Source organism: Oryx dammah, unplaced genomic scaffold (genome assembly GCF_014754425.2).
Source record: "Oryx dammah isolate SB20612 unplaced genomic scaffold, SCBI_Odam_1.1 HiC_scaffold_19, whole genome shotgun sequence".
NCBI lineage: Eukaryota > Metazoa > Chordata > Mammalia > Artiodactyla > Bovidae > Oryx > Oryx dammah.
The window spans coordinates 50,330,501-50,357,671 of record NW_024070203.1 but is presented as its reverse complement, the minus strand read 5'-3'; the positions used below and the strand labels follow the sequence as shown (position 1 = coordinate 50,357,671).

Here is a 27,171-nt window from a genome sequence, read left to right as displayed (position 1 = left end):
ATGGCCCCAGCTACAAGGTGAGTCCACACCCACTGCCAACCATTCCCCACAGACCTCCACCAGGCGCCTGAGAGGAAGACTGGAGGCAAGAGCAAGGCAAAGCATTGGGTGTGCCAGCTGTGCAGATGAGCAACACTGCTAAGATTAGAGGGGGAAGTGGGTGAACCAAAAGAAGCCTATCTGACCTTGGGCCCTGACAGTTCCAAGAAGAGACTAGCAGTCACTTGACCACAAGCTTGAATGCTACTGGCACTGTGGACACCTTCAGTACAAATGGAAAACCACTTGCTCTTGAAGGAAGAGCAAGAAACCTACAACTGCCAGACTTGATAATGAAATGGCCTTACTACACAAAGCAAGACTTAATGCAATCCCTATCACATTACCCACGACATTTTTCATAGAAATAGAACAAATAATCCTAATATGTATAGGTAACAGCAAAAGACCCAGAATTGCTAAAGCAAACCTGAGGAAAAAGAACTTAGCTAGAAACAGAACTCTCCCAGGCTTCAACAATATTACAAAGCTACAAAAAAGATCTTCATGACCCATATAATCATGATGGTGTGATCACTCATCTAGAGCCAGACATCCTGGAATGTGAAGTCAAGTGGGCCTTAGAAAGCATCACTACAACAAAGCTAGGGGAGGTGATGGAATTCCAGTTGAGCTGTTTCAAATCCTGAAAGATGATGCTGTGAAAGTGCTGCACTCAATATGCCAGCAAATTTGGAAAACTCAGCAGTGGCCACAGGGCTGGAAAAGGTCAGTTTTCATTCCAATCCCAAAGAAAGGCAATGCCAAAGAAGGCTCAAACTACCGCACAATTGCACTCATCTCACATGCTAGTAAAGTAATGCTCAAAATTCTCCAAGTCAGGCTCCAGCAATACATGAACCGTGAACTTCCAGATGTTCAAGCTGGTTTTAGAAAAGGCAGAGGAACCAGAGATCAAATTGCCAATATCAGCTGGATCATGGAAAAAGCAAGAGAGTTACAGAAAAACATCTACTTCTGCTTTAATGACTATGCGAAAGCCTTTGACTGTGTGGATCACAATAAACTGTGGAAAATTCTGAGAGAGATGGGAATACCAGACCACCTGACCGGTCTCCTGAGAAATCTGTATGCAGGTCAGGAAGCAACAGTTAGAACTGAACATGGAACAACAGACTGGTTCCAAATAGGAAAAGGAGTACGTCAAGGCTGTATATTGTCACCTTGCTTATTTAACTTATATGCAGAGTACATCCTGAGAAACGCTGGGCTGGAAGAAGCACAAGCTGGAATCAAGATTGCCGGGAGAAATATCAATCACCTCAGATATGCAGATGACACCACCCTTATGGCAAAAAGTGAAGAGGAACTAAAAAGCCTCTTGATGAAAGTAAAAGAGGAGAGTGAAAAAGTTGGCTTAAAGCTCAACATTCAGAAAATGAAGATCATGGCATCTGGTCCCATCACTTCATGGCAAATAGATGGGGAAACAGTGGAAACAGTGTCAGACTTTATTTTGGGGGGCTCCAAAATCACTGCAGATGGTGACTGCAGTCATGAAATTAAAAGACACTTACTCCTTGGAAGAAAAGTTATGACCAACCTAGATAGCATATTCAAAAGCAGAGACATTACTTTGCCAACTAAGGCCCATTTAGTCAAGGCTATGGTTTTTCCAGTAGTCATGTATGGATGTGAGAGTTGGACTGTGATGAAGGCTGAGTGCCGAAGAATTGATGCTTTTGAACTGTGGTGTTGGAGAAGACCCTTGAGAGTCCCTTGGACTGCAAGGAGATCCAACCAGTCCATTCTGAAGGAGATCCGCCCTGAGATTTCTTTGGAAGGAATGATGCTAAAGCTGAAACTCCAGTACTCTGGCCACCTCATGCGAAGAGTTGACTCATTGGAAAATACTCTGATGCTGGGAGGGACTGGGGGCAGGAGGAGAAGGGGACGACAGAGGATGAGATGGCTGGATGGCATCACTGACTCGATGGATGTGAGTCTGTGTGAACTCTGAGTTGGTGATGGACAGGGAGGCGTGGCGTGCTGTGATTCACGGGTCGCAAAGAGTCAGACACGACTGAGCGACTGAACTGAACTGATGGTAATCAAAACAGCATGGTATTTGGCACAAAAGACACACAGATTGATGGAATAGAATAGAGAAGCCAGAAATAAACTCATACACCTACAGTCAATTAATCTTCAACAAAGAAGAGAAGCATACACATAGAAAAAAGACAGTCTCTTCAGCAAGTGATGATGGGAAAACTGGACAACCTCATGTAAATCAACAAACATTAGAACATTCTCTCACACCACATATAACAATAGACTCAAAATGGTTTAGAAACTTAAATATAAGATATGATACCATAAAACTTCTAGAAGAGAACATAGGCAAAAGATTCTCTGACATATATCATAGTAATGTTTTCCCAGATCACTCTTCTAAGGCAAGATATAAAAGCAAAACTAAATAAATGGGATCTAACCAAACTTATAAGCTTTTGCCAGCAGAAGAAACCACAAACAAAATGAAAAAAAAAACAACCTGTAGAATGCAAAGAAATATTTGCAAACAATGCAATCAACAATGGTTTAATTCCCAAATTATACGAACAACTCATACAACTCAATATCAAACAAAAAAACAAAAAAAATACCCTAATCAAAAAATGGGCAGAAGCTCTAAATAGACATTCTCCAAAGAAAACATGCCTAATGGTCAACAGGCACTGAAAAGGTTCTCAAGACCACTACTTATTGTTGTTGTTCAGTCTTTCAGTTGTGTCTGACTCTGTGACTCCATGGTCTACAGCATGCCAGGCTTCCCTGTCCTATCTACCAGAGTTTGTTGAAACTCATGTCCATTGAGGTGATGGTATCATCCAACCATACCATACTCTGCCACCCTCTTCTCCTCCTGCCCTCAATTTTTCCCACCATCAGGGTCTTTGCCAATGAGTTGGCTCTTTTCATCGAATGGCCAAAGTATTGGAGCTTCAGCTTCAGCATCAGTCCTCCTAATGAATATTCAGGGTTAATTTCCTTGAGGATTGACTGGTTTGATCTCCATGTAATTCAAGGGACTCTCCAGAGTCCTCTCCACCACCACACAGTTTGAAAGCATCAATTCTTTGGCATTCAGCCTTCTTTATGGTCCAACTATCACAGTCATACACGACTACTGGAAAAAACATACCATTGACTATACAGACATTTAGGAATGTAAAACAAAACCATGATGTATCACCTCACACCAGTCAGAATGGCCAGCATAAAAAATTTACAACTAACAAATGCTGAAGAGAATGTGGAGAAAGAGGAACCCTGTACACTGTTAGTATGAATGAAAACTGGCACAGTTACTATGGAAAACACATGGAGGTTCCTTTAAAAAGTAAAAATACAGCTACCATATGATCCAGCAACCCTCAGCTCAGGTCAGTCCAGTCACTCAGCCGTGTCAGACTCTGTGATCCCATGGACTGTAGCATGCCAGGCTTCCCTGTCCATTACCAACTCCCAGAGCTTGCTCAAACTCATGTCCATTGAGTCAGTGATGCCATCTAACCATCTCATCCTCTGTCATCCCCTTTTCCTCCTGTCTTCAATCTTATCCAGTATCAGGGTTTTTTCCAAGGAGTCAGTTCTTTGCATCAGGTGGCCAAAATATTGGAGCTTCAGCATCAGTCCTTCTAATGAATACTCAGGATTGATTTCCTTTAGGATGTACTGGTTGGATCTCCTTGCAGTCCATGGGACTCTCAAGAGTCATTTCCAACACCACAGTTCAAAAGCATCAATTCTTTGGCACTCAGCTTTCTTCACAGTCCAACTCTCACATCCATACATGACCACTGGAAAAACCATAGCCTTGTCTAGATGGACCTTTGTTGGCAAAGTAATGTCCTGCTTTTGAATATGCTATCTAGGTTGGTCATAACTTTTCTTCCAAGGAGCAAGCGTCTTTTAATTTCATGGCTGCAGTCACCATCTGCAGTGATTTTGGAGCCCAAGAAAATAAAGTTTGTCACTGTTTCCACTGTTTCCCCATCTATCTGTCATGAAGTGATGGGACCAGATGCCATGATCTTAGCTTTCTGAATGTTGAGTTTTAAGCAGCTTTTTCACTCACTCTATTCTTTCACTTTCATCAAGGGGCTCTTTAGTTCCTCTTCACTTTCTGCCATAAGGGTGGTGTCATCTGCATGTCTGAGGTTATTTATACTTCTCCTGGCAATCTTGATTCCAGCCTGGGCTACACGCAGCCCAGCAGGTCCCATGATGTACTCTCCATATAAGTTAAAAAAGCAGGGTGACAATATACAGCCTTGACATACTCCTTTTCCTATTTGGAACCAGTCTGTTGTTCCATGTATAGTTCTGTTGCTTCTTGACCTGCCTACAGATTTCTCAGGAGGCAGGTAAGGTGGTCTGTCTGGTATTCCCATCTCTTTAAGAATTTTCCACAGTTTGTTTTAATCCAGACAGTCAAAGGCTTTGGCATAGTCAATAAAGCAGAAGTAGATGTTTTTCTGGAACTCTCCTGCTTTTTTGATGATCCACTGGATGCTGGCAATTTGATCTCTGGTTCCTCTGCCTTTTCTATACTCATCTTGAACATCTGGAAGTTCTCGGTTCACATACTGTTGAAGCCTAGCTTGGAAGGATTTTGAGCATTACTTTGCTAGCGTGTGAGATGGGTGCAACTGTGCAGTAGTTTGAACATTCTTTGGCATTGCCTTCCTTTGAGATTGGAATGAAAACTGACCTTTTCCGGCCTGTGACCACTGCTGAGTTTTCCAAATTTGCTGGCATATTGAGTGCAGCATTTTAACAGCATCATCTATCAACCTAGACAGCATATTAAAAAGCAGAGATATCACTTTGTCAACAAAGGTCCGTCTAGTCAAGGCTATGATTTTTCCAGTGGTCATGTATGGATATGAGAGTTGGACTGTGAAGGAAGCTCAGCACCGAAGAATTGATGTTTTTGAACTGTGGTGCTGGAGAAGATTCTTGAGTCCCTTGGACTACAAGGAGATCCAACCAGTCCATGCTAAAGGAGATCAGTCCTGGGTATTCATTGGAAGGACTGATGCTGAAGCTGAAACTCCAATACTTTGGCCACCCCATGCGAAGAGCTGACTCATTTGAAAAGACCCTGATGCTGGAAAGATTGAGGGCAGGAGGAGAAGGGGACGACAGAGGACAAGATGGTTGGAAGGCATCACTGACTCAATGGACATGGGTTTCGGTGGACCCCGGGAGTTGGTCATGATCAGGGAGACCTGGTGTGCTGCGGTTCATGGGGTCTCAAAGAGTCAGACAGGACTGAGCGACTGAACTGAACTGAACTTAGGATATGAAATAGCTCAACTGGAATTTCATCATTTCCACTAGCTTTGTTGGTAATGATACTTCCTAAGGCCCACTTGACTTTGCAATCAAGGATGTCTGGCTCTAGGTGAGTGATCACACCATCGTGGTTATCTGGGTTAGAAAGATCTTTTTTTGTATAGTTCTTCTGTGCATTCTTGCCACCTCTTCTTAATATCGTCTGCTTCTTTTAGGTACTCCTGGGCATATATTCAAAGGAGACAAAAACTCTAATCTGAAAAGATACAGGCACCCCATTTAGCAGCACTATTTACAATTACCAAAACATGGAAATAAACTAGTGTCCATCAACAGATGAATGGATAAAGTTTTATATATGTGTAATATATATAAAACTTAATATTTATAAAACTATATATATAAAACTATAATATACATACACTGCTGCTGCTGCTGCTGCTAAGTCGCTTCAGTCGTGTCCGACTCTGTGCAACACCATAGATGGCAGTCCACCAGGCTCCCCTGTCCCTGGGGATCTCCAGGCAAGAACACTGGAGTGGGTTGCCATTTCTTTCTCCAATGCATGAAAGTAAAAAGTGAAAGTGAAGTCGCTCAGTCGTGTCCGACTCTTCGTGACCCCATGGACTGCAGCCTACCAGGCTCCTCTGTCCATGGGATTTTCTAGGCAAGAGTACTGGAGTGGGGTGCTATTGCCTTCTCCAATATACATACACACACACATGTATATACACTACTCAGCCATAAAAGAATGAAGTATTGCCATTTGGAGCAACATGGTTGGACCTAGAGAATATCATACTATGGGAAGTAAGTCAGACAAAGACAAATATATGATATCACTTATATGGGAAATCTAAAAAATAATAAATCTATTTGTATAGATTCTGTTTCAAAACAGAAACACACTCACAGACATAGAAAACAAACTTATGGTTACCACAGGGTAAAGAGGGGCATGGAGTAAATTACAAGTGTAGGATTAACAGAAATTCACTACAACATATAAAATACACTACAATATATGAAATAAATAAACATCATGGATTTAATATATAGCACAGGAAACTACATCAATATCTTGTAATAACATATAATAAAAAATATTCTGAAATATATACATATAACTGAGTCATTTTGCTATACACCTGAAACTTACACAATATTTTAAATTAACTACACTTCACCAAAAAGAAAAAAGAAATGTCCTTGACCAGTGGAAGAAGTGCCCCCAGTCAAAGGCAAAATTTCACTGCCTCTGGGGAAGAAACTGGTAGAAAACCTTGCCCCATCGCAACAACCCACTCTGACACTGGGTAAAGTCACCAACACAAGACACACACATGTGTAAGGATCTTGAGCCTTACACCAAGTAACAAGTAAGAACTGGCTTCTGCCAGGTAGGGCAGGACAGCTGAGATCCCCCATGAGGCAAAGTCTAATTAAAGGTGAGGGTGCAGCAGGAACGTGGAGAAACACACCCCAGCACCGCACCCCTTACACTCAGAGCAAGGTGGCTTCAATCTACCACCAGAGAAACAGGACACTTGTGGGTTACCCATAAGAACTAAATTAACAAAATCTCAGACCCAGCTCAACTATGGACTAGACTGACATCAAGGTTAAATCTTCTCTTTGAAAAACACCCCTAAGAAAAGAAAAAGATAAATTACCCACTGAGAGAAAATATTTGCTTAATACATATCTGATAAATAGCTTGTCTCCACAATACAGAAAAAAAAAAAAAAACTTGTTCAACAATAGCAATAAAACACAAAAAAGAATCTGTCCCACCTCCAAAAATAAAATGGTCCATAGATTCAGAGACTTCACTAAAAAAGGTTTAAAGTAGCTAATAAGGATATGAAAAGATATAGACTATCAACAGGTAACTCGTTTCCACTGAACTCTTTAAAATGGCTCAGTTATCAAGTGCTGATAAAGGTTGTGTTACAATGCTGGTGAAAATGTAAAATATTATAGCCGATTTTGGAAAAGTATGGCATCCTCTTAAAATGTTAAATATATATCTAATATACAAGCAAGCCATTACATTTCTAGGTATTCAACCATGAAATAAAACACACTCACACATAGACATGTATCCAAACATTTATAACAATTTTTTTTTTCCTTAACAGCCAAAACAGGAAATAAACCAAATGTCTATGAATTAGTGAACAGTTAAACAGCAGGTAGCATATTCATACAATGAAATCATGTTCATGCTCAGTCACTTAGTCATATCTGACTCTTTGCAACCCCATGGATTGTAACCCGCCAGACTCTAGCGTCCATGGGATTTTCCAAGCAAGAATACTAGAGTGGGTTGCCATTTCCTTCTCCAGGGGATCTTCCCTATCCAGAGATTGAACCCACATCTCCTGCACTGGCAATGTAATACTATTCGATAATTAAGAGAGGAAACACTAATACACACAGGAATATGAAGGAATCTTGAGAATATTATGATAAGTGAAACAAGTGACACGCAAAAAGGTTGCATACTATTTGACTCCAGTAAGAACCGATTCTCAGTTCAGTTCAGTTCAGTTGCTCAGTTGTGTCCGACTCTTTGCGACCCCATGAACTGCAGCACGCCAGGCCTCCCTGTCCATCACCAACTCCCGGAGTTCACTCAGATTCTAGGAAAGGTAAATTATAGTGACGGGAGGAAAGATCAGTGGTTACCAGGAGATGACGCAGAAAAGGGAATCAATCACAATAGGACACAGGGTAATTCTTTGATAATGGAATTATTCTAATATTTTGATTGTGGTAGAGGTTTCCATAGAGGTTTCTAAGTATTCGCCAAAATATATTGAACTTAAAGTGGGGTACATTTTATTGAATGTAAATTATATTTTAGGCTTCCCTGGTGGCTCAGTGGTAAAGAACCTGCCTGTCAATGCAAGAGACTCGGGTTTGATCCTTGAGCTGGGAAGATTCCTCAGGAGAAGGAATGGCAACCCACTCCAGTATTCTTGCCTGGGAAATCCCATGGACAGTGGAGCTGGGTGGGTTAGAGTCCCTGGTGTCAAAAAAGAGTTGTATACAACTTAGCAACTAAATAGTAACAACAAATTATACAGTAAAAAATAAATAAATAAAAAGAAGAAGAATCCATTGTAAAAGAACATCTGATGAATATGAGAGTAAGAATTGTTGTTGTTCAGTCCCTCAGTCATGTCTGACTCTTTGTGACCCCATGGATTGCAGCACCCCAGGCCTCCATGTCCCTTACCATATCCTGGCATTTGCCCAAGTTCATATTCATTGCACTGGTGACGGTGTCCAGCCATCTCATCATCTGATGCCCTCTTCTCCTTCTGTCCTCAATCTTTCCCAGTATCAAGGACTTTTCCAATGAGTCATCTGTTCACATCAGATGACCAAAATATTGGAGCTTCAGCTTCAGCATCAGTCCTTCCAGTGAATATTCAGGGTTGATCTCCCATAAGATTGACTGGTTTGATCTCCTTGCTGTCCAAGGGACTTTCAGGAGTCTTCTCCAGCGCTACAGTTCAAAAGCATCAATTCTTTGGCATTCTTTTTTTTTTTTTTAATTCTTTGGCATTCTGCCTTTTTTACAGTCCAGCTATTACAACCGTATGTGACCCCTAGGAAGATCATAGCCTTGACAATACGGACCTTTGTTGGCGGAGTAATGTCTCTCCTTTTCAACACACTGTCTAGGTTTGTCATAGCTTTCCTGACAAGAAGCAATCACCTTGATAATTAAAAACAAAATGTTTTAGACAACACAATAATATATGTGAAACAAAATACAAAGGAGGGATCTTGTTACAATAAAAAGGAGGTTAGGACAGTGCAGATACTAATATGTATGCACATCGGTTACAGCTGTGATGCTCCCAGCTTCAAAATAACATGCTCTACCTTCACAGTATTATATTCATGTTGCTAGTGGAAGTGTTACTACACCAGAATTATTGCTGTAGTTTGCAGGACCACTGTGTGAAAGTTGTATAATCAGAAAATCACAGGAATCTCTATCAAGAGGGTGCATGAGTTGTATCAGATAGGTCAAGTCATGAAAACACAAGTCACACAGATATTTTAGTAGCAGAGTAAAACAAGAAATATATGCTTACAAAACCTGTAGAAGAACTAGGGAAATCAGATCAGGAGGGCTGTTTTCAGAAAACTGAGAAAAGAACAAGCCACATGGAAGTCTTCTCTATCAATATTGTGACTGACTGTCATATCAAAGTATGTGATTCTCTGGAGGACTGGCTCAGCAGTAAAGAATCTCCTGCAATGCAGGAGACATAGTAGACACAGGTTCAATCCCTGGGTCTAGGAAGATCCCCTGGAGAAGGAAATGGCAGCCCACTCCAGTATTCTTGCCTGAGAAATCCCATGCAAAGAGGAGCCTGGTGGGTTACAGTCCATGGGGTCCCAAAGAGTCAGACACGACTGAAGCAACTGAGCATGCTGGAGGACTTCAGTCCTTGATGTATACTATCTGCTGGTCTCTGTAATGCCTGCCTACAGATGCTGCCAGAGAATAATGCCTTTCCCTCAGATCACATGACCATCTTCTGTTGGTAGAATTTAATTGGAATCCTGCTGTCTGGTTTCAGAGTCTAGTTTCTAACCTTTGATCTTCAGTGGGATAGGGAGGTGTCTAGTGTCTAGAAGTGTGATATCGTACTGAGAATTTAAATACTATCTAGTATGGTGGCAATTTACCCAAAGAAATTGCCAGAGTCTGTGACATGGTTCTTAACTTTTCAGGTCAAAAAACAATTTTAAATTGAAATATATTTGATTTATGATATTATGTTAGCTTCTAATATAGAGCAAAGTGATTCACTTATATATGTGAATATATATATATTATATTTCATATTCTTTCCCATTATGGTTTATCACAGGATATTGAATACAGCTCCCTATGCTAAACACTAAATCCTCATTTTCACCTATTTTAAATAAAGTAATCTGTTCATCTTAAATGCCTACTTTATCCCTCCCTGACCCTTCTTCCCCTTTGGTAAACCATAAGTTTGTTTCCTATGTCTGTGAGTCTGTTTCTGTTTTGTAAATAAGTTCATTTGTGTCATATTTGGGATTCCACATATGTGATATCATAAAATATCTGCCTTTCTCTTCCTGACTTGTTCCACTCAGTATGATAATCTCTAGGTCCATCCATGCTGCTGCAGATGGCACTGTTTCATTCTTTTTATGGTTAAGCAGTATTCCATTGTGTATGTATACAACTTCTTACTTATCTATTCATCTGCTGATGGACATTTAGGTTGCTCCCATGTCTTGGCTATTGAAATAGTGCTACTATGAGCACTGGGGTGCATGTATTTTTTCAAAATTAGAGTTTTCTCAGGATATATACACAGGAGTGGAAATTACTGGATGATATGACAACTTTATCTTTGGTTTTTTGAGGAGCCTTCACACTGCTTTCTATAGTGGCTGCACCAGTTAACTTTTGCACCAACAGTGTAGGAAGGTTCCCTTTACTCCTCACTCTCGCCAGCATTTGTTATTTCTAGACTTTTTAATTATGGCCATGCTAACCAACTTGATTGGGTTTGAGGGTATTTTGTTGTTGTTGTTATTGAGTTGTATGAGCTATTTATATATTCTGGAAATTAAGCCCTTGTTGGTTGCATCATATGCAAGGATTTTCTCTCAGTCTGTAGGCTGTCTTTTCATTTTGCTTATAGTTTTCTCTGCTGTGCAAAAGCTTACAATTTTGATTAGGTATCATTTCATTACTTTTACTTTTATTTCTATTGCCTTGGGAGATTGTACAAGTCACAAAGCTTGATCTTTCCTAGAATTGGGGGGTATATTTAAAAATATTTAGAACTGTAAGAACTTAAATTAGAATGTCCAAATATAACAGTTACCTGAGGCATAGTAATAAGCACAAGACTTCCTACTTATTGAAACGTCGCCAAACACCAGGGTCAGAGCTTAGTAGACTATGTGTATTATTTCATTTAATCCTTACATTAACGCTAGGAGATGAACATATCAAACTTATTTATTAATGAAAATGATGAGACTTTAGAATTTAAGAAATCTGCCAAAGTCTTATTGGGGCGTGAACTGGGAATTAAGTAAAAACTCTCAATAATTGTTATTCTATTACATTGAAATACGTGTCTCCACGTGATTAGTACGCTATCCAAATTTACTAGTTCTACACATAAAGCTAAACTTTACATCAGCCTGAAATCAGAACAGAGGAAACTGAGTAATTTAGGTGCACTGACAAGCATCTAGCTCCATCATCAATAATAAAAACAATCACTGACATTTACTTCCCACAAATGCCAGTCACTGTTCTAAGTATTGTTGTTGTTTAGCCACTAAGTCGTGTCCAACTCTTTTGCAGCCTCATAGATATAGCCTTCCAGGCTCCTGTGTCCATGAGATTTCCCAGGCAAGAACACTGGTGTGGGTTGCCATTTCCTCCTCCAAGGGATCTTCCCAACCCAGGGATCAAACCCACATCTGCATTGGCAGGCGGATTCTTCACTACTGAGCCACCAGGGAAGCCACTGTTCTAAGTGCTTTACGTGTAGTAACTTAGTTAATCCTTATAAGGCAGACACCATTCATATCTTTTAAAAACAGGAAACTGAGGCACAAGGAGATTAAGTCACTTACCTAAGTTCAAATAACTAGTAAATGGTGGACCTGAGACTTAAAAACCAGGCAGTCTGGCTCAAGGTGCTTTTCAAATTTGATTTTGAAATCTTTTGTCTGTGGTCAATACAACGCTTTTGAATGCTGCTGAATCAATACTGGGCTTCCCTGGTGGCTCAGGAGTGAAGAATCCACCTGCACTGCAGGAGATGCAGGTTCGATCCCTGGTTCGGGAAGATTCCCTAGAGGAGGAAATGACAACCCGCACCGGTATTATTGCTGGGACAATCCCATGGAAATAGGTGCCAAGTAGGCTACAGTCCATGGGGTCACAAGAGTCAGATATGACTTAGCAACTAAACCACCACCATTTCTGGATCAGCTTATAAAAACAGCCCCTCATTAAGTTGTCTCGGGCTTCCCAGGTGGCCAAAGAACCCATCTACCAACGCAGGAGATGCAGGAGGTAAAAGAGACATGGGTTCGATACCTGGGTCGGGAAGATCCCCTGCAGAAGGAAATGGCAACCCACTCCAGTATAGTTGCCTGGAAAATTCCATGGACAGAGGAGCCTAGCAGGCTACAGTCTATGGGGTTGCAAAGAGTTGGACATGACTGAGCAACTGAGCATGCACGAATCAACATTAGGCCATGCTTCTAACTTCCTCATGAATCCATTTCAAAGAAAGAAAGAACAAACAAACAAAAGGAAAACCGTAAGAGAATTTGTTGCTAGCAAATCTGCCTCGAAAGGAATTCTCTGAACAAAAAGGAAATGTTAATAGAAGACTTGGAACCTCAGAAAGGAATGTTAAACATCAGGGTAAATGTAGTGGACTCTCCTGTTTCATGAGTTTCTTAAATGTTTGATTGTTGAAGCAAAATTATAAGACCACCTGATATGGGTCTCAGTGTATGTAGAGAAAATGTTTCAGAAGGGTTAAAGGATGTAATGGAAGTACATTTTCTACACTTTACTCAAAGCGGCAAAACATCAACATTGGTAAAGGGTATTAACATGTCCTTAAACAATGGACAATAAAACAGCTGCCAAAATATAATCAAGCTTCAGATTAAACAAAGTTCTATTGCTCCCTGTTTCAACAATGATTGTAATTAAACTACATAAATCATTAAACTAAAAGTCACTGTTATCACATGTTCCTCAGTCTACCTCTAGAACTCCTTGAAAATCATTTAAAATGGGTTTTCGAGGGTGAAGACCAATGAATGAGATTAATATATGCAAGTCAGGTATGTCAGGGTGCTGAAAATAAGCAAAATTCTTATGTAAAAGTGTCATACAGTCATAGAGCCATGGTAATGAGGTTCAAGTTCTAAGTGTGCTAAAATAAAATAAATAGAACTATAAGTGGCAACTGGCTTATAAAAAAACAGTAACTATAACAGAATTACACAGAAACAAAACACGACTTTTTCGTACACATACACATACTATAAAAATCATCTAAATTATTGAAATTCTCAGGCAATAACACATATGTATAAGAAATTGTCAAAGACATAAGTTTTGAATAGAAAGTACTTTATAGATAACAATAACTGAAAATAATGATGCTATTTTTAACAGCAGTCATTTTTTCCTGGAATGAATTACTACATAATTTTCAGTACATTCCTCCCAGCATTCTTTATTTCTACTCAAATATTTTTATTCTGACATACAATTTTCTTATATCTTAATGTTTTAATTTTTCAGACAACAAAGCCACAAAATACCATGATCATTTTGTAACCTACAGACAGGAAATGCAGGACTTAGAATTTTAACTTTTCATTATCAGTGATCCCTGACTGATCTTACATAAACACCTTGAGTTAAAAATATCTGTTTACATATATGTAAACGTGAAGTAAAAGGAAATTCTCAAGGCATGCTCAGATCCAATTGTGGTTAATCGCCTGTATGCCTGTCTTGAAAGTAAATTTACTCCAATTTCTTTGTATACAGAACCACAGCTATAGCATTCCAGAGTTACAATATAGATTTTATACCACCCATGGTTTGCCTCTATAATTAACTAGTATCATAATGCTGTGAGTTTTCTGGAAGAGGGAGGACCTCTAGTATAATCTTTCCCATGTTTAATTTTGTAGATATATTTCTACATTTATATATTTTTCAAGTATCCCAATCTCTGGAATTCAGCAACATCTGATAAGGACATAGAAAAATTACAAATACTTCCCAGTGCTTTTCTTCCCATATTTTATTGAATAACCAGGGCTATATGGTTCACTGGTACTCATTCTCAGGAAACCTGCATTTTAGGCATCTTTAGGTCCGCCAGTATTTAAATGGTCTTGGGCATTCAAAAAAAGAATTATCAAGTACCTCAGTGACAGACATCAGGAATATTAACTAAAGATGAAGCCTCAAGTTGCTTATGGATAGGTAAGCAAAGTAATTATTTTAAAGTTGGTAAGTACCAGATAAGTCAATTATAGGTTCTCTAAGTATCTCAAAGTTTAATTATGGAAGGCTTCCCAACTGGTCATGAAAAGGCAAACCATGCATCTTAGATTGAGCTGCTTGCAGACAGACATTGAGGGTTTCATGAGAAGATGTATTGGTGAGTACTGCCGAAGAGAAAAATCTGGAAAGGAGCACTAGTGTATCCACTAGAGTGTGTGTGTGTGTGTGTGTGTGTGTGTGTGTGTGTGTGTGTGTTTGTGTATTCAAAGAGATAAAGGAGAACAAACTAAGAACATGGCAAGCAAAAAGAATATAGGGCCCAGAGAAGAGAGACAGAAAGGGAGGAGAGAGAAAGAATAAACACTCATTCAAGGATTTGCAAGTGTCTCAGTGTGGTAGGAACACCAAATATGGTAAGAAACTAGCTATGAATTTAAGGGTAAGAGTGGCCAGGTCCTGAAAAGCCACACATGCAATGGAAAGAGCTTTAGAATTTATCCCAAGGAAACAGGCAGGAAAATGGCAGGCTTTAAGCAGGTGTTAATGACATGTTCCAATTTGTGTACAGTGTTGACATCAGACTGTATATAAGGGGACAGACTCAAGGCAGAATGAGGAAGAGGTTATAATAGTTTAGGAGGAAAATATGATGTCCTGAACTAAAGGTATTGATAGAGAGAATGGAATCAGTGGAAATAATTGAAAGGTAGGAAGGAAAAACAGGATTTGGTGATGCACTGAACATGGGACTAGAGAGGGAAGGCCAACAGTGATTTCTTAGTTTCTGACTTTGATAATTGGATTAATGATGTTGCCATTGACAGAGATGAGCATCCAGAGGGAAAAAGTTCTGGAATATGCAGATGAAGACGTTTTCAATGAAAAGTGGGATATGTGAATCTTGGGGCTAAGGAGAGTGATTTGGGTGGCAAGCATTCATAAAAGGACTGTACAAAAAAGATCTTCATCACCATGATAATCATGATGGTGTGATCACTCACCTAGAGTCAGAGATCCTGGAATATGAAGCCAAGCATGCCTTAGGCATCATCACTACGAACAAAGCTCACGGGTGATGGAATTCCAGTTGAGCTGTTTCAAATCCTGAAAGATGATGCTGTGAAAGTGCTGCACTCAATATGCCAGCAAATTTGGAAAACTCAACAGTGGCCTCAGGACTGGAAAAGGTCAGTTTTCATTCCAATTCCAAAGAAAAGCAATGCCAAAGAATGCTCAAACTACCACACAATCGCACTCATCCACATGATAGTAAAGTAAAGCTCAAAATTCTCCAAGCCAGGCTTCAGCAATACATGAACCATGAACTTCAGGTGTTCAAGCTGGATTTAGAAAAGGAACCAGAGAGCAAATTGCCAACATCTGCTGGATCATGGAAAAAGCAAGAGAGTTCCAGAAAAACATCTACTTCTGCTTTATTGACTATACCAAAGCATTTGACTGTGTGGGTCACAATAAACTGTGGAAAATTCTCAAGAGATGGGAATAGCACACCACCTGACCGGCCTCTTGAGAAACCTGTATGCAGGTCAGGAAGCAACAGTTAGAACTAGACATGGAACAACAGACTGGTTCCAAATGGGAAAAGGAGTACATCAAGGTACATTGTCACCCTGCTTATTTAACTTATATGCAGAGTACATCATGAGAAACACTGGGCCAGATGAACTGCAAGCTGGAATCAAGATTGCCTGGAGAAATATCAATAACTGCAGATATGTAGATATAGATGACACCACCCTATGGCAAAAAGAGAAGAAGAACTAAAGAACCTCTTGATGAAAGTGAAAGAGGAGAGTGAAAAAGCGGACTTAAAACTCAACATTCAGAAAACTAAGATCATGGCATCTGGCCCCATCAGTTCAATTCAGTTCAGTTGCTCAGTTGTGTCTGACTCTTTGCAACCCCATGAATCGCAGCACGCCAGGCCTCCCTGTCCATCACCAACTCCCGGAGTTCACTCAGAGTCACATCCATCGAGTCAGTGATGCCATCCAGCCATCTCATCCTCTGTCGTCCCCTTCTCCTCCTGACCCCAACCCCTCCCAGCATCAGAGTCTTTTCCAATGAGTCAACTCTTCGCATGAGGTGGCCAAAGTATTGGAGTTTCAGCTTTTCCATCATTCCTTCCAAAGAAATCCCAGGGCGGATCTCCTTCAGAATGGACTGGTTGGATCTCCTTGCAGTCCAAGGGACTCTCAAGAGTCTTCTCCAACACCACAGTTCAAACGAATCAATTCTTTGGCACTCTGCCTTCTTCACAGTCCAACTCTCACATCCATACGTGACCACAGGAAAAACCATAGCCTTGACTAGATAGACCTTAGTCGGCAAAGTAATGTCTCTGCTTTTGATTATACTATCTAGGTTGGTCATAACTTTTCTTCCAAGGAGTAAGCATCTTTTAATTTCATGGCTGCAGTCAACATCTGCAGTGATTTTGGAGCCCCCCCCCAAAAAAACCGTCTGACACTGTTTCCACTGTTTCCCCATCTATTTCCCATGAAGTGATGGGACCAGATGCCATGATCTTCTTTTTCTGAATATTGAGCTTTAAGCCAACTTTTTCACTCTCCCCTTTCACCTTCATCAAGAGGTTTTTTAGTTCCTCTTCACTTTCTGCCATAAGGGTGGTGTCATCTGCGTATCTGAGGTTATTGATATTTCTCCCAGCAATCTTGATTCCAGCTTGTGTTTCTTCCAGTCCAGCATTTCTCATGATGTAGTCTGCATAGAAGTTAAATAAGCAGGGTGACAATATACAGCCTTGACATACTCCTTTTCCTATTTGGAACCAGTCTGTTGTTCCAGGTCCAATTCTAACTGTTGCTTCCTGACCTGCATACAGGTTTCTCAAGAGGCAGTCAGGTGGTCTGGTATTCCCATCTCTTTCAGAATTTTCCACAGTTTGCTGTGATCCACACAGTCAAAGGCTTTGGCATAGTCAATAAAGCAGAAATAGATGTTTTTCTGGAACTCTCTTGCTTGTTCCATGATCCAGCGGATGTTGGCAATTCAATCTCTGGTTCCTCTGCCTTTTCTAAAACCAGCTTGAAAATCAGGAAGTTCACGGTTCATGTATTGCTGAAGCCTGGCTTGGAGAATTTTGAGCATTACTTTACTAGCATGTGAGATGAGTGCAATTGTGTGGTAGTTTGAGCATTCTTTGGCATTGCTTTTCTTTGGAATTGGAATGAAAACTGACCTTTTCCAGTCCTGTGGCCACTGCTGAGTTTTCCAAATTTGCTGGCATATTGAGTGCAGCACTTTCACAGCATCATCTTTCAGGATTTGAAACAGCTCAACTGGAATTCCATCACCTCCACTAGCTTTGTTCGTAGTGATGCTTTCTAAGGCCCACTTGACTTCACAGTCCAAGACATCTGGCTCTAGATGATTATCTGGGTCATGAAGATCTTTTTTGTACAGTTCTGTGTATTCTTGCCACCTCTTCTTAATATCTTCTGCTTCTGTTAGGTCCATACCATTTCTTTCCTTTATCAAGCCCATCTTTGCATGAAATCTTCCCTTGGTATCTCTAATTTTCTTGAAGAGATCTCTAGTCTTTCCCATTCTGTTCTTTTCCTCTATTTCTTTGCATTGATCACTGAAGAAGGCTTTCTTATCTCTTCTTGCTATTCTCTGGAACTCTGCCTTCAGATGCTTATATCTTTCCTTTTCTCCTTTGCTTTTCACCTCTCTTCTTTTCAAAGCTATCTTTAAGGCCTCCCCAGACAGCCATTTTGCTTTTTTGGCATTTCTTTTCCATAGGGACGGTCTTGATCCCTGTCTCCTGTACAATATCACGAACCTCATTCCATAGTTCATCAGGCACTCTATCTATCAGATAGAGTGGTGCCATCACTTCAAGGCAAATAGATAGGGCAACGGTGGAAACAGTGACAGACTTTATTTTGGCGGGGGGGGGGGGGCCAAAAACACTGCAGATGGTGATTGCAGCCATGATATTAAAAGACACTTACTCCTTGGAAGGAAACGTATGACCAACCTAGACAGCATATTAAAAAGCAAAGACATTACTTTGCCAACAAAGGTCCCTCTAGTCAAGGCTATGGTTCTTCCAGTGGTCATGTATGGATGTGAGAGTTGGACTGTGAAGAAAGCTGAGCACCAAAGAATTGATGCTTTTGAACTGTGGTATTGGAGAAGACTGTTGAGAGCCCCTTGGACTGCAAGGAGATCCAACCAGTCCATCCTAAAGGAGATCAGTCCTGGGTGTTCACTGGAAGGACTGATGTTGAAGGTGAAACTCCAATACTTTGTATACCTGATGCAAAGAGCTGACTCATTGGAAAAGACTCTGAAGCTGGGAAAGATTGAGGTCAGGTGGAGAAGCAAATGTCAGAGGATGAGATGGTTGGTTGACATCACTGACTCAATGGACATGACTTTGGTAAACTCTGGGAGTTGGTGACGGACAGGGAGGCCGGGCGTGCTGCTGTCCTTTGGGTCACAAAGAGTCGGACATGACTGAGTGACTGGACTGAACTGAACTGAATTGTCTGCCATTCCTAAAAGGATTTTCTTGTAGGGATTTAAGCAAGATATTTTTTCCCATCTCTTCCTAGCTCTCTCATTTCAGTTTTTACAACCCACTGCATCTACATTCTCAGATTATTAGACAATAATCCTTTCTGTTGCTGCTACTGCTAAGTCGCTTCAGTCATGTCCGACTCTGTGCAACCCCATAGACGGCAGCCCACCAGGCTCCCCCATCCCTGGAATTCTCCAGGCAAGAACACTGGAGTGGGTTGCCATTTCCTTCTCCAGTGCATGAAAGGGAAAAGTGAAAGTGAAGTCGCTCAGTCGTGTCTGACTCTTAGCGACTCCATGGACTGCAGCCTACCAGGCTCCCCTGTCCATGGGATTTTCCAGGCAAGAGTACTGGAGTGGAATGCCATTGCCTTCTTCTAATAATCCTTTCTATGAAGGTGCAATTCACATCTTTTTGCATCCATAAATATTATTCCTTTTATTTGTGTTCTCTTCTGACTTTTTCTTTGGCCACAATGAGAATCCTTCAAAGCTCAACCCCCAAGCATCCTTTCCCTAAGAGAGCAATCCCTTGACCCACAGCTTATTTTATGTTAAATTCCGAACCCCTTCTCTTAATGTGTATAATGCTCTATATAATCCTCAATATTAACACCTCATAGACTTTACTGTCATATGTATATATGTATGTTTTTATGTGTGTCTCTCCTGGTAAAATATCAGCTCCTCAAAGGTAGGGACAATGTCTAACCCGTGTTTGTAGCTTTCATGCAGTTCCTGGAACAGGATAACTCTTTGAAGGATACATGATGAACTGAGTTGGGTAAAGTAATGTCAATGCAGTCCCACTTATGCCATCCCACCTGCACCATTACAAATTGTCTCTTGATCTAAATTTTTACCTTTGGCTCTTGTAACCAATGATTGGGTACAGGAGGAAAAATTTTAAAAGGGTAATAACTAATTCAAGTTTAGTTATATCTTCTGCTCTGGGCTTTATTTTCCTTTTAAAGTCCATTGTTATATGCTTGCTTTCTTAAGATGGAAATTAATTTAAAGGAATGATGCCAGGATGGCTGTTTTCTCAACATCAGAAAGAGACTGAAATCTGGTGGTTGTGCCAAGGACTTGAAGTGAGAAGGCCTGTTCACTATTTCTAGCTTTGACTTCAGCTTCCTCAATGTCCTTGAACAGTTTCCTTAACCTCTCCACTCGCTTGCATTTCCTGTACTATAAAAGGTGCCTATGAGTCGTCCAAACAAGACTCATGGGGATCCTTATTGGAAAGGCAGTACAGAAGTATCCTTATTCACATCTCTTTGAGAGGGAGGAACCTGGATAACAGCAAAAAGTAAGGCACCCTCCCAAGAGATTAAAATCAAGAAGCAGAGAAAACTTGAAATCAAGTTGGGTGATGAACTGTAAAGCCTATTCTGTTTTTTTAATACTGTGGATGAATTTACTGCCACAAACCAATGTAGATCAGTTCAAAACAAGTAGACTTTATTTTGCAGTGATTTAGGCAGGTCAGCCTGTGTGGCCACCCTACAAGCTAACAAAATATGTTTTTGTACAGCAGCATGTATCCTACTTTTATGTTTATACAGTCATGTACAGTAAACTTGCTTAAAAATTATTTTCCCTAAAAATGACAACTTGTTGAAATTACTCCTCTTTAATTATACGCTTTTAGCTGCACAACTGAATGCATAAAATCTACTTGACAAGATATAGAGAAAGAGCAAGACCAAAATGATAAGAATTTCTAATAGGAACATTTAGGAAATTTCTTAAAAGTTATTTTAATGACATAAGTGTTAAAATCTAAGAAACTATCCCATACGACTTCTTACATAAACATTATAAACTGTATTTGTGCAATTTTGAAGGTTTGCTGTTGTTATCAAAGAAAAAAACAAGAGTTCTCAGGACAAGCCACAGTTTGTCAGAAACTATAAAGATTGTCATAGAAAGCCTAAATCATGCATTTTCTACACTCTGATTCAGGTACAAGTTCAGGGTATCTTTTAACATCATAGCAAAGTGACATAAGAGATAAATACTTGCATATTGCTTATAAATACACTGCAGATTAAGAGAAGCTAGTCATGTCAGGTAGTCTTTTTTAAAAATGTTGTTAATAAAGGGTGGTTTGTTGGTGTTGTTTTTAAGATAGAAAAGACTGTCTTAACTTCAGTTAGAAATTTGAATCCAACTCTTCATCTATACATTCAGGCTCTCTCTTTAGCCCGGTGTCTTTCTATACACTGTTGCCAGAGTTAACTTTTGAAACTACAAATGATAAAATCCACTTGGTGGTGAAACAGCTTTGATAGTTATTCATAGTTTGAAGAAAACTATACATTTAGTTTAATAACGGAATCTTCTCTTTTTAATCTCTTGTAACCTGCTCCTAATCTGACACCCTTGGTTCATCTTCCAAGAAAGAAAGAAAGTGAAGTCGCTCAGTCGTGTCCCACTCTTTCCAACCTTGTGGACTGTAGCCTACCAGGCTTCTCCATCCATGAGATTCTCCAGGCAAGAATACTGGAGTGGGTTACCATTTCCTTCTCCATTATCTTCCAAGGAAGTCCTTTTCTCTACCAGTGAACATTTCTTTTACCACTGTGATCTTATTTCAAGATCCAAATCAAAGCTGGTATTTCCATCCTCCTAGGCGTTTCCTTTCTCCAATAGCACACTGTTTACTTCCTATTATAGTTTAATTCCTATTACTTATCATCCTATCTTTATGAGAAATACTCCTAAAGTCTTGTGAGTATAATGTTTACAACACATAATTCTTACAATTCATTTGAAAGTAATAATTCAATGTACTTGGAGAAGATTATGTCTGAAAAATCCAATATTTTAAATTGCTGACATAAGACTCCATGCTGGGATATAGTACTTAATTCACTCACTGATTCAGTTACTCCTTACTGAGCAATGACTGAATTTGTGCTTGGTGCCTCTGACATGTCTGACTCTTTTGTGACTCCATGGACTATAGCCTGCCAGACTCCTCTGTCCATGAGATTTCCCAGGCCAAGAGTACTGGAGTGGGTTGCCATTTCCTCCTTTAGGAGATCTTCCCAACCCAGGGATCAAACCCTTGTCTTCCGATCTCCTGCACCACAGGCTGATTCTTTACCACTGAGCAATCAAGAAAGCCCAATGATTGGATAGTTAGGATTTTTAAGACAAACTTCTTCATAACATGATAGTTATAAAATCAAAGATAGCTAGAGATAATGAAATTAAATTGTCCCACAATATCAAAATTTTTTAAATGAGAATACTCATTTCTGATGAGACTGATGTGGTTAAACAAATATTCTCATGCACTATCTTGAGAGTATAAATTAATATAATATTTTTGGAATTACATTTTGTTACATTACTAAAAGCCTTAAAATATCAATTTATTTTGGTGTGATAATCCTACACAAACTCATTCATAGTTAGGTAATCATCTGAAACAGAATTTTAAAATTTACGCCACAAAATATGCTGATGTACAAACACATATCCTAAAACTTTGGGAATAAATTAAATGCCCCATAATAGGAAAAAAATACTATACAGCTTTAAATATTATACAGCAAATTATTTCCTCTCCCATTTTAGCAATGAGGATATAGAGACTTATTCTAATTTCAGTGACTACTTACTGAGCATTCTTATGTGGCAGAATGTTCATGGTATTCTGGTACAGCATTTAACCCAAAAGATGAAAATCTGTGTCCTCAAGTAAATCATTTTATCATGAGAAAAGACTGACAGTACACAGGATAAAGTATGTACACTATGCCATACATTTTATTAGGCAATTTCATACTCTATTTTACATATACTCAGAACAACACCGGAAAGTATAATCTGAGGCTTAGAGAGGATAAATAATTTGTTCCAAATCACACAGCCAAAAGGTAGCAAGGCTAGCCTTCAAACCTCCATTTATCTAATTCTAAAGCCAACAATTTTTTACCAGTCAAATGTGTGAATTTTAAGGCATTTTTCAGTTCTAGCCTTGGTAAACCTCACCTTAGAATATGAATCCAATCCAAGGTTGCTATGGGACTGATTGTTTTAATTAATGATTTTTGGAGAACTGACCGGAAGACTTGTTCATTTTATCATTTTAATTATGTTTTTCAAGGTGTAAACTTAACCTTAAGGCCCTTAGCCTGGGGATAGATATGCCAGCCATTGGAAAGGTGGCCTTGGAATTAAATAAAACAGTTCTCTAGTACGGCTGTAGAGTTGCAATTTAATGAGAACGTTTATATAAGCTTTTGGAGTGAACTCAGTGCTCACTGGAAATCTACTGTATTCAGTTTTTGCTTTTAATACACACTAATAACTCACAGTCCCCCTAGGAGAGCTTGAGAATTTGGCGTAAAATAAATCATATGGAATTAGTGTCTCTGGATTCATTCCTGATTGTCACAGTTAACAAATTATTGATCTTAAGAATTGTTTATCAAAGGCAAAGTTGGTAGAGAAGTGTAGAAATATGCCATCATTCAAAATTTAATGATGTAAACAGCTAGATTTACTCCAGTCTCACTAGGCTAACTTGCCAGTTTATGACCTGCGCCAATCATAATAAGCAAAGCTGACCTCATGCCAAGATGTTGGAGAATAAAGTCAAGTCTATTACAAGGTTTACATTCTATAATTTTGTATTAGGTTGCTCTATTCTTTCCCCATGTAAACAAATGAATTTTTTCACATATGAAGTATATTAAATTCAAAGACTGAATTAGATATGCACTCGGCTCAGACGTACGACTGTTTATGTTCTGAGTATAACCAGTTAAAGCCTTGAGTGCTCTTTTGAAAGGTGATGATTAAGTTTTTTTTGAAAAATGTCGCTGAGAACAATATAGTTTAATATCTTGGCATTACCTTTTCAAAAGTACACAGGAGAAATCCTCACTTCAAATTCACTAATCTGATTACAGACACATATAAAGAAAAGAACTCATCACTAATAACTGTCCTTTGTTGTTGTTCAGTCGCTATGTCCGACTCTTTGCAACCTTTATTAGCTTTATTAACTGTGCTTTATTAACTTTCAAATTTTGGTAGAAGTCATCCTATAAGAAAAGCATTATAACTCAGAAATATCAAGAGAGGATATTAGCTTCTTTAAATTCTGTTTTTCCTAGTAATAATTTTAATATCCTCATTTACAATGCCATACTAATGATCAAAATATTTGTTTCTATAATGAAAGACAGCCTTTCCCAGAATAAATTAAATGCCTAAGAAACAATGCCTAGGTACACTTAAGGCTGCTTGTTGAATACAGAATGCCAGCAAATGAGACTGAAAGCACTTGAGGAGTGTTTTATCCCTTTAGGGTAAAAGCTTATAGAGTGACCTTTGATCCACAGTACAGTAGTACAGCAGTTTGATTTTAAGAATTCTTATGTCTTCAAGGTAGGGCTTCATGTCATCATACTGTGCTGAGTAAAGACTGACAAGTTTTAACATGCAGTATTTTAATTAGGAATCAATAGTTTCAAAATGGGTACAATACTTCTTTCTCTACTTTTATTATATCTACATATTTCCTTTCCAAAACAAGTTGGCAAGAGTTGAAATTTTTTCATCATCTATTCCAAAAAGAAACAGGTTATATGTGGTTACTGACCTCAACTCAAATTTCAAAATGCAATGCAAAGGCTAATGTTTAATTATTAGTATCAGAATAGCTCCTAAACTCAACCAAGAAAAGTTGTGTATTTCTTAGTTTCACTCATGTGACCAGAAAATATTTACAACTTGATTCATTTCAACTCAGTTCAACAAATATTTACTGAACAACAAGGACATGCCAACCATTGTGCTAGCCACTGGAGTGTGAAAGCACAAAGATGAATCTATTACCTCAGCCATTAAAATATGACTAGCAGTGGGAACGAATTTAAGGTTAAAAACAGCTTAGATTTCTCTGTGATGTCTTATTATCATAAGAAAAATAGGTCTCCTAGAATTTTTTGTTTTAACATGTTTGAGAGAAAAAAATTTTAAATGAATCTTCCAAATGGAATGATTAATCATGCATTTAGAAACTGTTTATTTTGTCCAAATAAGCCAAAAGTAGAGAATAAAAATGAAAAACAGAGTGGAAAAATATTCATGGTACTAAGCCTTTATTGTCACTCAAACTGGAATATAAAATTTCAAAATTTTATTTTAGGTTAAAAACCACACATAAATATTAAACAAATATTATGCCTGTAATTTGAATGGCATTTTTCTAAATATTCTACAAATAAAATAAGTTCTATATGTTAGCAAACTGAATACAAGTTTTTTTCAGTGCGAACATTTGGGGGGTTATATGGAACATTAAAAACACTGGTGAAGGCTTGATGACGGCCATGTGGAGCCACGGAGGCAGTGCCTGGGAGTCAGAGTAGGAGCAGTGATGGCCAGCTGCAGGCATCCTCACTGTGTCCTCCTGGGGTGGAGGAAAGGGTCGTTTGGAGCCAGCAGTTTCCAACTTCCTGGGGGCCACTTGGAGCTCAGTGAAAGCTGGGAAGAATGTGCTTAAAGAGAAACCTGGGGAGAAGAAGCTCTTCACCTGAAAAATGTTCACTTTGTCTCGGTTGTGAATTCTTTTGTTGAGAAAGAGAATTACCATTTGTCACTATTTTAATGAAGGGAGAGGTGGACCTGACTCATGATTTAGAACCAAGGAATGCAGAGCCTGAAAAGAATGAAAGTTGGGAGTAGGTTCCTTGGAAAGAATTTCCTCCCCTGGACCAGCTTTTCTGGGCACTACGTTGTTTAAAGGAACAAGGCTATGATCCTTTTAAAGAAGATTTGGATCATCTGGTAAGATATTAAGGAAGTCACCTAGAGGTGAACAAGGAGACTCACTGAGATGTTGTTGTTTTTTTTTATGAATTGGCCAAAAAATTCACTTGATTTTTTTGTATGATGACTGTAGTAGTGCTTAGTCTCTACCTTCATTGGAAACAATTCTGTAAGATTGTAGTGTGACACCTGTCACAGCAACATGCATTTTTTAAATGAAACTTATCAAAATTGGTGAATTTGGGGGTAGCCATTGACTCAGAGGGTAAAGTGTCTGCCTGCAATGAAGGAGACCTGGGTTCAATCCCTGGGCTGGAAAGATCCCCTGAAGAAGGAAATGGCAACCCACTCCAGTATTCTTGCCTGGAGAATCCCATGCATGGAGGAACGTGGTGGGCTACAGTCCACTGGGTCACAAAGAGTGGGACACAACTGAGCTACTTCTCTTTCACTTGCTTTATTTTAATATTGAAGATGGAAGAAAAAAAGCAACAATTTTGGCATATTATGCTTGATTATGTCAAGAAAGGTAAAAACACAACTGACACACACACACACAAAAGTTTTGTGCAGAGTATGGAGAAGGTGCTGTGACTGAGCAGATGTGTCCAAAGTGGTTTGCACGTGTCAAAAGTCTCGTGCTGGAGATTTCTCTGTGTATTATGCTCCACAGTCAGGTAGACCAGTTGAAGTGGACAGCAATCAAATTGAGACATTAACTGAGAGCAATCAACATTATACCACATGAGAGACAGCCGACATACTCAAAATATCCAAATCAAGCATTGAAAATCATTTGCATCAGCATGGTTATATTAATCACTTTGATATTTGGGTTCGACTTAAGTTAAAGCCAAAAGAACCTTCTTGATCTTATTTCCACATATGATTCTCTACTGAAATGTAATGAAAGTGTTCCATTTTTTAAATAAATTGTGAAAGGCAATGAGAAATGGATACTGTTCAATAATGTGGAATGGAAGAGACCATGGGGCAAGCGAAATGAACTACCGTCAGCCACACCAAAGGCTGGTCTTCATCCAAAGAAGGTGATGTTGTGTATATGGTGGGATTGGATGGGAGTCCTCTATAATGAGCTCCTTCCAGAAAACCAAACAATCAGTTCCAAGAAGTACTGCTCCCAGTTAGACCAACTGAAAGCAGCACTCAATGAAAAGAGTCCAGAACTAGTCGACAGAAAATGCATAATCTTTCATCAGGATAACACAAGACCACATGTTTCTTTGATGACCAGACAAAAATCTGGGAAGTTCTGATTCCTCCACCATATTCCCCAGACATTGAAACTTCAAATTTCCATTTATTTCGATCTCTACAAAATTCTCTCAATG

At 39.2% G+C, this 27,171-nt stretch overlaps 1 pseudogene; it reads left to right on the top strand.

Annotated features, from left to right (window-relative positions):
* Positions 1-25,885, top strand: LOC120878815 (annotated as a pseudogene).
* Positions 25,886-27,171: the final 1,286 nt, after the last annotated feature.